General features: G+C 57.6%; 2 non-coding genes across 2 annotated transcripts; one reads left to right on the plus strand and one right to left on the minus strand.

Annotated features, from left to right (window-relative positions):
• Window positions 1–11,137: 11,137 nt before the first annotated feature.
• TRNAH-GUG (transfer RNA histidin (anticodon GUG)) lies at window positions 11,138–11,209 on the plus strand. Its single transcript has one exon. It is a non-coding gene; the product is annotated as a tRNA-His (tRNA).
• Window positions 11,210–11,566: 357 nt separating this feature from the next.
• On the minus strand, window positions 11,567–11,638 carry TRNAH-GUG (transfer RNA histidin (anticodon GUG)). Its single transcript has one exon. It is a non-coding gene; the product is annotated as a tRNA-His (tRNA).
• Between the last annotated feature and the right edge of the window lie 1,338 nt (window positions 11,639–12,976).

Consider the following 12,976-nt stretch of genomic DNA (forward strand, 5'->3'; position numbering starts at 1 on the left):
GGCGTTCGTGAAACCGGCCCCGTGCGGGACCCGCGGAGCAGATTGCTCCAGGGAGGGTCACCGAAACGCCAGGCCAGCACCATGGACCCCCGCAAGAAACATGGTGGGAGCAGGGACGAGCCAGGGGAAGGTGCTTGGGAAGAAGGCTGAGCCGAGGCTCGGCGTGCAGGGACATCGGGGCTGAGCCGCAGGAGACACACAGCCAGGACACGGGGTGCAGCCCAGGCAGGGCTGGATTTGCCAGGAAGGGGCCAGTGGGGACAAGCGTGCAGAGCAGGGTAGCGGCATTGGGAGCAGTGGGTTGGAGCATGGCAGCAGAGGCTGAGGCCGCCGCAGCGGCAAACAGCATGCTTACACATGTTCTGACGGTGACTCCTGCACACGCGCCCGTCACCAGCCACCAGCCGCCCTGCTCACCCACCACCCAGGACCGACTGTTTCCCTGTGCCCTCCTAACCCCCCCGGCAGCCACTGTGCACAGCCCTGTCTCCAGACCTACACCCCTGAATCCTCTACACCCCTTCCTAAGTGCAGACCGTTCACCCAAACCTACTCCCAGCCCTGCTTGCCGACTGAATCCCCCAAAGGCTGAGGTCAACCGTGCCTGAAAGGGAAGGGTGCCAGGGGCAAGATGCTCCAAAAGCAGGACCGCTGCAGAGGTGAAGCCGTGCGGAGGCATGCAGTGAAGGGGGAGAGATGCCACGGCTTGGTCCTGTCCGTCCTCACACCGTGAGCCGGGCTCCTTGCCCCAGTGTGGGAACAGACATCGGAATGTGGCTGTCGGGGTGCCTGCTGCTGGGAGGAGAGGATGCCTGGAGAGAGAAGCTTCTCGTGGTGACCCCTCTTCCTTCCAGCCCTGTGCAGGAGGAGAGCTGGGATGGGGCTGCCAAAAAGCTGAGCGTCCTGTGCCAGCCTGGCACGGCACATGCCACATGTGTGCCCAGTGAGCCCACCGAGTCCCAGATTTGTTGATTTATTGAGTATGTGCTCACTGCATGCTCCTGCCCAAGAAAGCCAGCCAGATCCCCCCGGTCCAACCGGATATCAAGGGAGCTTCCTCCCTAGGGAGAAGACAGCCATGGCACCCGGAAACCAAGACTGGAAATTTCAGAGCATAGGGAATGCAAGACAGAAAAGGCATCAGGAGAAGAAAAAGTGTCTGCCAGGAATAGTGTGAATACAAGGCAGTGTTTGAGGTCTAGCAGCAGACCTCAATCCCAGCAGATGGGGATGATGAGATTGTTATTAAAATGCAGAAAAGACAGAGGTTCTCAATAAATCTGTCTGTCTGGCATTTGGAAGGAAGCAGGATGCAGGGCTGATGGCACATGAGATTGAGAGTACTTCCACCCTCTGTAACCAAGGAGGATGTTCAGTAACATCTGCTGGAGATGGCTCTTGTTAAATCCTCGGGCCTGGAAAACACATGCTTGGCATCTCCTGAGAGGTGACCGAGGAGGGATCTAGCTTATGGTGGTGGTTTTTATTTAAAAATACTACCATAGCAGAGGAATTGCAGAGGTCCTTCCTGTCACATTCCTCCCATCGCTCCCTCCTTGGAGGGGCAGCTGCACCAGGGCCATGCTGGGGATCAAAAGAGGGTCTGTGGTCTGAGCCTACCTAGGACCGACCCCAGCACCTCCTCACCACTTGCTGGGCCTGTTTCTCTTCCAAATTCCTCTGTGGCCTTTTGGCAGGTGGGCACCTGGCCCAGTGTAGCCCCGTTCTCTCATCTGTGCCCCGTGGGGCATTCCCTTCTCACCTGAGGCTTCAGCAGAGCCTGGAGGGGCATCAAGAACATCATCCCTGGACCCACTTAAGCCCTCAGATTTGAGCTTCCCCTGGGCCAAACCACCCAGAGAGCAACACGGGGCAGCAGGGTGAGGAGAACGTAGCTGAGGTGGGAGCCCGCCTCAGTAGTCTTCTTTGTGCTTGGGGAGCTCTGAAGGGGGTTCCAGACGGAGACCAAATGAGCTCCATACACCCCTCGTGGCTCAACACAGGCACGGGCTGCTCATATTTTTTCTGCAGTCGTGATGAGACACTAGCGACATCCTTCCATTCACAGCAGTTCGTTTCAGGTTTGAAGAAGCCGCAACAGATTTCTGCATTCACACCGCCAAAGCCAAGCTCCATCTGCGTCTCACGCTGCAGCTGGTGTTGCTCCAATCCCCAACTGTTTACGTCCCTCGTATCTGATGCACGTTGGGACCTGGGTGATGCCCGCACCACAGAGGCTGGCCCCGATACCACAACTGTGGCCACGATGCCACTCTGCCTGCAAGTCGCCGCAGATCGCTGTGGCAGATGGCTGTCACCTAGCATCACTTGTGTAGGGACTTGGCGGGGGACAAGGGGTGGGACTGGCAGACAGGAGAGGATCAGGGAGCACACACTGCGCCACTTGTGTGCCAGACTCCACATTTCGGCTGTTCTCTCACGCAGCCGTGGTGGGAAGCCCCCCACCTCACCGGTGGGATGCACAGTCCTGAGGACTGCCAGCTGCTCGTGCTGCCCACAGCCCCCAGAGTCCCCAGGAAGGAGGGAAGGATGGCGGTGGAGCCACGGCACACACAGTTGTCCGTCGGGAGGAGAACAACCCACGGCTGCAGAGAAGTGATTTTTGGCTCACTCTTATGAACCGTGGGAATAGGGGAGACGGGAGGCCTTCTGCAGTGGCCTGCAAGGACCCAGGGCTCGACCTCTGCACCGGGAGCTCTGCTCCCACCCTCTTCTTCATCTCTGGAGTGTCCAGGAACTCTTCTCTGTTGTCTCTGGGCTGGAGCTCACAGCACAGCCCTTCCTCTCACCAAAGGCAGCAATAGCTGCTCACCTGGGTAAACACTTCCCAGGCAGGTCAGAGCACGCACCAGGAAGAAAAAACCAGGCAACGTCTTCCGGGCTCCTGCCAGCCCTGCGGAGAGCTGTGTGCGTATCTGTCCTGGGCCTGAGGAGCTGCTTCTTGTGCTCTCCCACAGCTGGGGACAGGAGCCCTGTTTGGCAGCTGGGCCAAGAACAGGACACGGGACCTGCCCTGGGGCTCGGAGGTCTCAGGCCACATCTTCCCAGTAAACCTTCCCCTCCAGTTTAACCCTGGGTGGTGTGGACACAGCCCATCGTCCCCCAGGCAGCAGCTTTTGGTGACTCAGAGGAGGAGGTCTCTGCTCCTGCACGCTCTGGAGGAGGTGCTGGAAGATGATTCACCCACAGGTGATGTGGGGGCTGAATTTAGCATTTCACACTTGCCAACGTGTCACTTGAGTCAGGCACTGGGTCGGCTGCTACCCATGACGCCAGCATCTCTCTCTCCTGGCTTGCAGGGAAGCCTGCAGCCCCTTGAATCTCCAAGTGCTTCTTGCACAACTTCAAATAAAAGCCATCCCCAGGAGTTTAGAAATGTCTGTGGTGACTCCAGCCCCTTCCCTCCTCAGGAGCACCCTACATAAGCCCCGTTGTGCAGTGCAGCAGGGACCAGGAGGATGACACATCTGCTGGGTGACACCCCAACCTTCCCTGAGGTCTGGGTACAGCAGGGGACAAAGGACTGGAAGGTGGCAACTATGACACCAAAAATGCTTCCCAGGAGGCAGCCAGGGAGCCCCAGACTGATAAATGACACATCTGTTCTCTGCAAATGAACAAAAATTGGCAGAAGGAGTAGGAAACTGGCATCGTTAGGGGACAGATGGATAAATATGACATATTGGGAAAGAGTTGACACAGCTCTGTTAAAGTGAATGTCGTTTTTGCAAAGCTAGTGGCTTTCTTGGAAAGAGCCAGCAGGTACCCAAGGGTGATCCAGCTGAGAGAGGTCACCTGTATTTCTACAAGCACATCCTTTGATGAGATGAGATCAGTAGATCAGTGACAAAATCTGCTAATAATATTGAATTACTCTGGATACTGCAGATGAATGCTAAGAATCGCAGGAGGACTTTCAGAGGCTGAGCAGCTTGGCAATAAAATGAGACAAAAGCCAGCATCAGGGAAGTGACACACATGGGGAAACCAAGCCCAGCCTCACATCTAAAGTGATGGGCTCTGAGACCGGGAGCTCTGACGGTCTGTGAAAACGTCCCCTCAGCACCCAGCAGAGGTCAAAACTGCAAAACCTCTCCATCAAAACTGATAGGAAGAGTTAGGAAAAGGTAGAGATGATATCAGAGGTGCCACTATTCCCTGGTCAGTCCCGGCCTGTGTGCGTTCCTGGCCCGCCCCCCCCCCCCCCCCCCCCATCCCGAGGATACAGCAGAGCTGGAAAATGCACAGAGAAAGGCGACGGGATGATCAAAGGTTTCTGCACGGGGCGGGGGGGTGGTGATGGACCAGGGCTCTTTGGCATGGAAAAGAGACAACTGGGGTCACAGGGCAGAGATCTGTGCAGCTGGGGAGGGTGGGGAGAGACTGGTAGATCAGGGATAAACACAAGGAGGTGACTCAACGCACAGCAGCCCTCCCTGCCACCGGCCATTGCAGATGCTACGTGGTTTAGGAACAAGACTGGACAAATCCACAGAAAGAAATCCATCAAGCACCACAAGATACAAAGACTGGCACAAGGAGCCTTGCAAATATTTGGAGGCACGGATCGTGTCCGGGGGAAATGTTGCTGCACATTTGCACTAGGAGACCATCAAAGGCTGGGCAGTGGGTGAGTTGGGCTGCTCTTGCCACAGCAGCTGCCATTGTGCAGGGGGCTCCTGCTCCCAGACATATCACGCAGGGAGCATGCTTTCATTTGGCAAGCCATTCCCAGGCTGGAAGCATCCCTCTTCCAGCAGCCCCTCGTCCACGCACCAGGCACATCCCCCACCAGTTGCTCCACAGCACTTAGGAGCCTGCAAGTTTCATTCACCCCTTCCAGATATCCCAGCTCCCATCAGGCTGGAAGGAAATGGCACGGAGCAGCTATGCCCACCCATCCCAGCCCACTGCCAAGGTGCCCTGGGGAAGGCAAGGAGCAGGGTGGCGTGGAAGGGATGCTCTGCACCAGATGCTCTGCAGCCCCCTCTCACCCCAGCCTGCCGCAATGAGTTGCACACAGGTGGCAAGGGCCAAAGATGTGTGATAAGTTGGGGGAAAGGAAGGAGGAGCATGGAGAACGCGGACCCCCACCAAGTCCCATGTATGATAAGACAGATTGCTCCTCCCAAGCATCACATACTAGGATGTTTCTGCATCAACACTTGCACACGTGATGCAGACCCAGACTTTGTAAGTGCGTTCAGGCCACTCGGACGCTGTCTGCCCAGACATGCGGGATATGCCGAAAGCATGTGTGTTTACCAAATGGAGCAAATTCTTGCAGACACTTTTTGCAGCTTCCCAACCTTTCTGTCAAAAGAAATCATTATGCAGTTGATAATATAATTGAAACCATGCTAATTGACCAAAAGAAGAGACGACAGCTCGCTGACAGACATCTGCCAGCTCGGAGCCAGATACATCGGTCATTGCCTTAGCCATGCCGAGCGCCTTCTCTGCCTCTGCTCCCAGTGCTGACAGCCCTCTGCACATCCATGACCCTGAGCGTCATGACTGCTCTCTGGTGTGATCCGTTATTTCATTAACACTTGACAAGGTGTGGGGAACTTCCTTTCCACAAATCCAGGCGCTGCGCCCTGGAAACAGGCCAGCAAGAGAGAGCTGGGTGACAGATACAAGAAAAAAATTACTTCAGGACTGACACCCAGAGGGTGAGGAACGCTTCTTTCACCAACAAATGTCAGGTATGGGTTTGAGGGAAATTTCCGAACAGCTGCTATGTAAAATCTTCAGCGTTTTTTTTCTGTAAAATCATTTCATGCAGGCTCAAGCCCTGGAGAGCTGAAGCCGTACTCAGTGTCCATGGGGACAGGGGAGCCAAGCCACAGGAGCTCTCTGCAGCTGCCTTCAGTATTTCCCCAGTAAAACCAGGCTCGTGGCAGGGAAACCTCATGACAGATGCCGGCTTGGTGGCAACAGCTGTATTATATCCTGCAAATCTCATGGCCTCATCCAGCCACCCGCTTTCACACTCTGCCCAGCCAGGTTGACACTTTCTTTCAGGGCTCCAGCCATAGCACAAATTGAACCCCTTCATTGCTGGCCCATCAGTGGGGAGGGCAGGGAGGAACATCTGCATCCGTGGAGTATTATTTGCCCCTACCAGGGGGCTTGACCCTGCAAGGGCACAGCGGTGTCCAGGTGGGATAAGATGCCTGAATTCCTCCTCTGAATGAACAAAGGAAGTGGGACCAGCTGGGAGAGTGCTGATCTGAACTCGATAGCAAATGGTAAAGTGGAATTGATTGGAGCCGCCTGCACTCATCGATCTGAGGCAGAGCAAACTAAGGAGCTGGAGCATTTGCAGCTCAATCAGAGCAACGTGCCGGTTGGAGGCCTGTGCTGTGGGGCTGGCAGGGGACCTGTGTGCCCCAGGAAAGTCTTAATGGTGGATTTGATTAATCCAGCTGCAATGGCCATGCTCACACAGCTGAGTCCTTCTCCAGACAGACTCTCACCAGCCTTACGTTGCCTAGGGCATGTGAACCACCTCTGGCATCCCCCTCATATCTCTTAATAGGGCTGTCATCATCCATCAGGAAGATGGGCACGGCAGGCAAGAGCAAAACAGGGGCCATTCCCTCCACACAGAGGGGAACAATTGCTTTTGCCACCAAGCCAGCCCTGTGTCTCCGAAAGGGCTGGGATGCAGAAAATGAAGGTGAATTCAGAGGGGAGTGCAAGATCTGGAGAGGCGAGGGCCAGACAGACTGCCTGGCAGCGTGTGGCTGCCTGTTTTCTGCCCACTCAGCATCACGAAGAGGGGTTAAGAGGTGGCTGTGTGCAGGCTATAAATCCCTGTTGCAGGAGGAGGCTCCTGCTCGTGGCACAGACAAAGGCAGAGTGAGAGCTCGGGCTGGCAGCTGCAATGAGGCAGGGCACACACAAACGTGTGGCAGTATTTATATAGGGCTCTGGGGTGGCTGACTCTCCCCTGGGATGCTTTTATCACATCCCATCTTCAGCTGGATGCTGGACCCACAAGGAAAGGGCTCAAGAGGCTGCTCCAGGCTTTGTGCTCCCTGGAGGTCAGACAGGACAGCTTTGGTGAATCCCTGCTCCATATGTTTTGAGGACCATTTTCTTTGATCTCTGAATGTTGGAGCCAGGCAAGGGGATCCCAAAACATAACCAAGCAGAAGATCAGTCTGTTGTTGCCTGTTTGCCTGCCCTATATAGCGCTGGCAGACTGGAAAACATCCTTTGAAGCTTGGGCTTTAGAAGAACCAAGACCATCTCGCGCACTGTTGTGGGCTCATGAAGTCTCTCAAGAGCATCGCAGCTGAACATTCATGTCAAGAAATGCTTGAGTCCTTCTCCTTCAGTCCTTGGTGCACGTCTCATGAGCTAGAAGAGGATGGGGAGGTGGATGGTGGGGACAGAGCTGTGTCAGGTTACTTGCAACTGTCTCCCAGCTCAGATGTGCTGTCCTTTGCTCCCAAATCCCACCTAAACCTTCACCTCCAGAATTATCCCAGCCCCACGACACTTCCCTGGCCTGCTCTTGCTCCAGCATCCTGTACTGGCCCAGCAGTGCCTGTGGGTATGGGAATACGGGATATCAGGCTATGGTATAACTCAGTGGAGTCGCTCTGACTTCCTTAGGAAGGAAGGTGGGCTTTCAGCAGGAGAGAAAACTACAAGCTGAATTTATGGCCTCTGAATACCGAGAGATGACAGTGCTGGCCTGCATCAGTGCACAGTTTTCTATCACCAGTAAAACCCAGAACACCTCCTTACAGCACTGGCATCCATCCCACCTTCCCGGGCATCAGCGTTGCTCCTGCGGCTGTTTTAGGGATCCGAGGCCTCTTTCGGAGGTGGTGGGGATCACTCTGCCTCCCATCTGCCTCCTTGAGATGGGGAAAGGAGGCCAGGGGCTGCCCCAGCAAGGGAACAGCTGGAGAGGCCGCTCAAGGGGCAGAACAGCTGAGACAGCCATGCAGTGATGAATTGCTCTTGTCCCTGTGCCAGCCAGAAGATTTATGTTTGTGCCATGGAGTGGCAACGTCTGGGCCTAGCAGCACTCTCTGCCTGGCTACACTGGTGTTTCAACATTGCAGGCACCTTTAAAATCCCATTGAACACAACCCACAGGCATCAGAGGGCTTGGAGAAAAGCCAACGAGGGGCAGAGCAGGGTAGGAAGAGCAGAGGAGCCTGCCTGGAGCAGCTGTCCTGCCCAGGTGCCGAGCAGAGCCCGAAGGGATCGGGTCACCCAGCAGACAGACAGTCCCCCAATGCCCCCGCGAGCTCATCCCTTTTCCTCCACGCTGTGTGAACGTGTCCTGGCAGGTCCAAACCATCCGGGGCAGACCAGCAGCATCCTGTGGACAAAACCCACGCAGCCAAGGGTTGTTGGGGCCCTGACAACCTGGCATGATTTCATTAGGAGTGGTCATATCCGAATCCTATTGGGGAGGGCAGCCCAAAGGTCGGAAGCTGTGCTGGGATGGGGCCACCACCGCCAGTGATGGGTGGCAGCAGCTTTGTGCCTCCTTTTCCGTACCCACCAGGCCCCTGCCACTTATCTCTGTGTCCACTTGCCACCTCCCTGCTCACTTCGATGTTTGCCCAACTCCTCCTTATCGCTGCAGTGTTTATCTCGGTCATGCCTGTTCTGGCAGTTGAGATCATTGTTATTCTGCTGGCCTCCCCCTTCCAGAAACGTCTGCTGAGCATCCAAAGCATGAGCCCCCCTGCCTCCTCCCTGCCCACCAAGAAGCCTGTGCCGTGCACACCATGTGAGCAGTGCCTGGCATGCACGCATGCAAATGTGAGCCCTGCACCATGCCAGGCCAAGAATCAGGACCAAGACCATGGTGGACCCCAGCCTCAGGGGTCCTGCTCTGGCCTGCTCATACAAGTGCCCGAGGAGGAATCCCGTGGTCGCTGCGTGCAATTGCTGTAGGTTCTCAGTCCCCACGAGGCATGGCCAGCATGTCCTGCCAGAGGTGCTCCACATCTCCACACCGTCCCACCTTGTTCCTTGGGTGCTTCTTCCCCACACAGCAATTGCCCAGGGCTGTACGGGAGAGCAGGCCAGTGTGGAGCTGGGCTTGTCCTTTCACCGGTGATACAGCCCAGCTCAGGGGCATTGCGACACCACCAGCTCAGAGTGGAGGAAGGCACAAGAGGCCAGGCACAGGGCAGCACGAGGACCTCTCCCCTCCACAAGCTCGTGCCTTCAGATTTGGAGGTTGCGATGACCCCACCTCTATGGCTCCCCTGTCCTGCAGATGTCTGGGTGGTCAGATGTCTCTCCACACTGCAGCCAAGGGGCTCATGACCATGTTAAACTCCCTGGACATGGGAGGAGACACACGTGTCTCCCACCAATGATGCTGTGCCCGCTTTAGGTCCAGCACAAGGACACAGATGGTGACAGGGTTGGCCACAGATGCACAAGAGCAGTGTCCCTGCAGCCCTATGGGAGGGACAGACTGGGATCCTTGGAGGGCGGAGAAGGGAGGGAGAAGGGCAGCACGGGGGCAGGAGGGCAGTACCAAAAACCACGTGGGCATCCAGCTCGTTAAGAGATACCGCCAAAGAGCCCCTCCTCCACCATCTCCTGATCAGCCGTGTTTGATGTTGTGGAGAGCATCTCCCACTGCAAAGGTTCCGGCCATTGCCAAGGGACCAGCGTGCACACCAGTGCCCAGGTGGGGCAAGTCAACAGCAAAGAGGATGGGGGAAGCAAGAGGTGGGCATAGACAAAGGGAGGACCCAAAAGGCCGTTCTGTCTTCCTCTACCACTCCAAGTTCTTTTTGGTTGGATACGAGCAAGATGAGCTCAGGGTGGCAGGAGTAATTGCTTCACGGAGTAATCAAGGTGCACAGGGCCTTCCTCTGGTTTGTCAAAGCCTCGGGAAGACTCTTTTAGGATTCACCAGCTGCAGCAGATCTACAAGGGTGGATGTGGTGGCGGGACATACCCCTGCCCGACACGGGCAGCATGGTTGCAGGAGACCTCTGCCTCTTCCAGCACCCCCTCGCACGCAAGCGAAACATGTAGTAGAGGTGCATATACCCGATGCCAAGCCATGAGCTGGTTGTGCACACAGGAGCAGAGGTTTCCGTGACCAGCTCTTTCCCGTGATGCAGCACAGAGGTATGAGTCATCTGGGCCATCCGAGTGCCTTGAAGTGCCATGATTGCTCTAAAAATATTTTAGACAAAGAAATCCTTTTGAAGCCTGGCGTTTTGAATTCTTTGCATATCTGTGAAAAAAAAAGAGCCTTTAATACTCGGAGCACTGTAAATATCAGCGGCAGTGGTGACGGCAAACAGTCATTAACTATTAATGTGCGTTTCACCAGGAAGAAGCAGGAAGGGCAGCGCAGGTTGGTACCTGCCACTGTTTTGAGCCGCAAAAGACAATTTCACCCTTGGTCCCTCATCTTCCTCTCTGTCCCCGCAGGCACCACCCCGGTGTGACGAGTTGTTGTTAACGCTGCGGTAAAGAGAAACTTTATTCCCTGCGAAACACCCACGGGGAGGGGGGGGGGGGGGAAGACGGGATTACAGCTGGGGGGGTTGGAGTTAGGGAGACGTGAGGGACAGCAGGAGGGAAGTCTCGGGGTCAGGGTTACAGCTGGAAGCAGGGAGAGGGTCGGGATCACAGTCTGGAGTTGGGCCAAGGCCACGGAGGGGGGGTCAGGGTTAGGAGTGGGGTTACAGAGAGTTAAAACCACGGCCAGGGGGAGGGTTAGGATGGGCCACAGGGTTAGATTCGGGGCCGGGGCCGGGGCAGGAGGTGAGATGGGGTTAGAGGTGAGGTGAGGAGCGGGGATCGGGCTCAAGGTCTCCTGCCGGCATGAGGAGCGTGGAGCGACCCGGGGTGGCCGAGCCCGGCGGGGTCCCCCCCCGCCGCGGCCGCCAGCTCCGCGCAGGCGCACACAGCCCAACCCCGCGGCGGCAGAGAAAGAACGCGCCGCTCCCCCCACGTCGCCATGGAGACGCTGCGCAGCGGAGGCGGAGCGCGAACCTGCCGGCCCCGCCCCTCGCCGCCCCTCGCCCCCGCCCCGCCAGCTCCGCGCCGTCACCGCTAAGGGCCGCTGCGCCAGCCCCCACGCCCAGAGCCCCGGTAGCGCGCCGTGATCGTATAGTGGTTAGTACTCTGCGTTGTGGCCGCAGCAACCTCGGTTCGAATCCGAGTCACGGCATCGCCCAGGCGGTACCACGGCACACGGGCTCCGATACGTTTTGGGCCTTTTTCCACTCGCCGGCGGCCTCGTGAGATCCTGATTCTCGTGTCACGTCGCGCCGATGTTCCACTTTTTTTTTTTTTTTTTCTTTCCTTCCCGGCTCCATGGCGGGGCGCGCTGCTTGCGGCGCCGGGCAGTGCCCGCCCACCCCGGGGGACTCTGCAGGGCTAGCGGGGGGATGAGTAACGGCGCAACGGAAATTTCAAACTAAAACTCAAAAAAAAAAGTTTAAAAAAACGACGGCGTCGGAGAAGGAAGTTTTAAAGAAAAAGAAAAATATGTCGGAGCCCGTGTGCCGTGGTACCGCCGGGGCGATGCCGTGACTCGGATTCGAACCGAGGTTGCTGCGGCCACAACGCAGAGTACTAACCACTATACGATCACGGCGCGCTACCGGGGCTCTGAGTACGCCGCCCGGCGCAGCGGCCCTTAGCGGTGACGGCGCGGAGCCGGCGGGGCGTGGGACGGAGCGGGGCGGCTCTCCCACGCACGCCTCGCGAGTGGCGGGGGAGTGGGGGGGGTGGGGGTGCGCAGGAGCTCGCCTGCCCGCTCTACGCCGGTAAGCGCGGCGCTGGGTTCGCCCCAGCAGCCGGTTGAGCGCACGAGCACCTCTGCCCCGGGCTCTGCACATCCCACCGGTGTTCGCGGGGAGTAGCCCACGGGTGTCGCAGCGGGGGGGTGGGGGAGCCTCGCGCACGCGGGGAGGGGTTTACACCAGCGTTGCACCAGCCACCGTCAGGGTGTTGGCCCTCGCCGGCCGTGCCACTGACTTTGTGTGGGCAGGGGGCTGAGCGCCCTCACGCCAACGCCAGCCCCAAATTGAGGCGGCTTTGGCAACGGGGCTTGATGAAATCCACGGGGAGAAGGTGCTGCTTGCGCGCGCCAGGGAGCACATGGACGTGGGCACCTTGTGGAGCACGGAGACCCCGAGCACCCCATGGCATCATTAATCATCAATCTCTGAAACGATTCCTGATGATCACTTGGAGCCACATTGCTTCACCGCTCCCTGTGCAAAAAAAAAAAAAAAGAAAAAAAAAGCAGGGGGATACCCGCTGAGTGCGCACACGTGGGGATACAACTCCCACTCCCACTGTCCTGCATGGAAAAACGCCTTCCAAGGCACGCTGGCAGGCTGCACATTTGCTGGCTGCAGCCCCATCCGCCCCACACCGCTCGGGTACCGGGTGACGTGACTTTGCACCACGACAGCTTTGGAGGCCGCGTCTGCCCAGCCTTTTTCCTGGGAAGCATTTCCTGGGGTGGGGTAAAGGTTGGATTTCTGCTTTTAGTATCTTCCCTCAAGGCTCGTTTTGCCTGGGGGGGGTGAGTGAAAGTACCTCGGGCAACCTTTTAGGGGCAACACGGTGCCCTGCATGGCTGCCCCTGTGTGCCCTCATGGGCTCCCAGGCATGAGCCCCGGGAGGAACTGGGGTGGCCTGACCCCGCAGCGCCCAGCCCAGCTCTTTGGACCGAGCTGTTAATGGGTAACTGGGGCGCAGGGACGGGAGCTGCGCAGCCAGCGGGGCTGGTGGGTGAGCGTGAGGGGCCAGCGGGCACTGGGGATGGCGGGGGGGTGGGGGGGCGGGAGCCGTGGGGCATGAGGCCACCGGGGACGGGAGGGCATGGGCACAGCCTGAGGACATGGGGCGCGATGGGGTGAGGGGGGGACGTGGCGGGGGCATCCAGCTGCTGCCCCACCAACTGGCTGCCTGTCCGTGTAGT

Source organism: Accipiter gentilis, chromosome 10, assembly GCF_929443795.1.
Source record: "Accipiter gentilis chromosome 10, bAccGen1.1, whole genome shotgun sequence".
Taxonomy (NCBI): Eukaryota; Metazoa; Chordata; class Aves; order Accipitriformes; family Accipitridae; genus Astur; species Astur gentilis.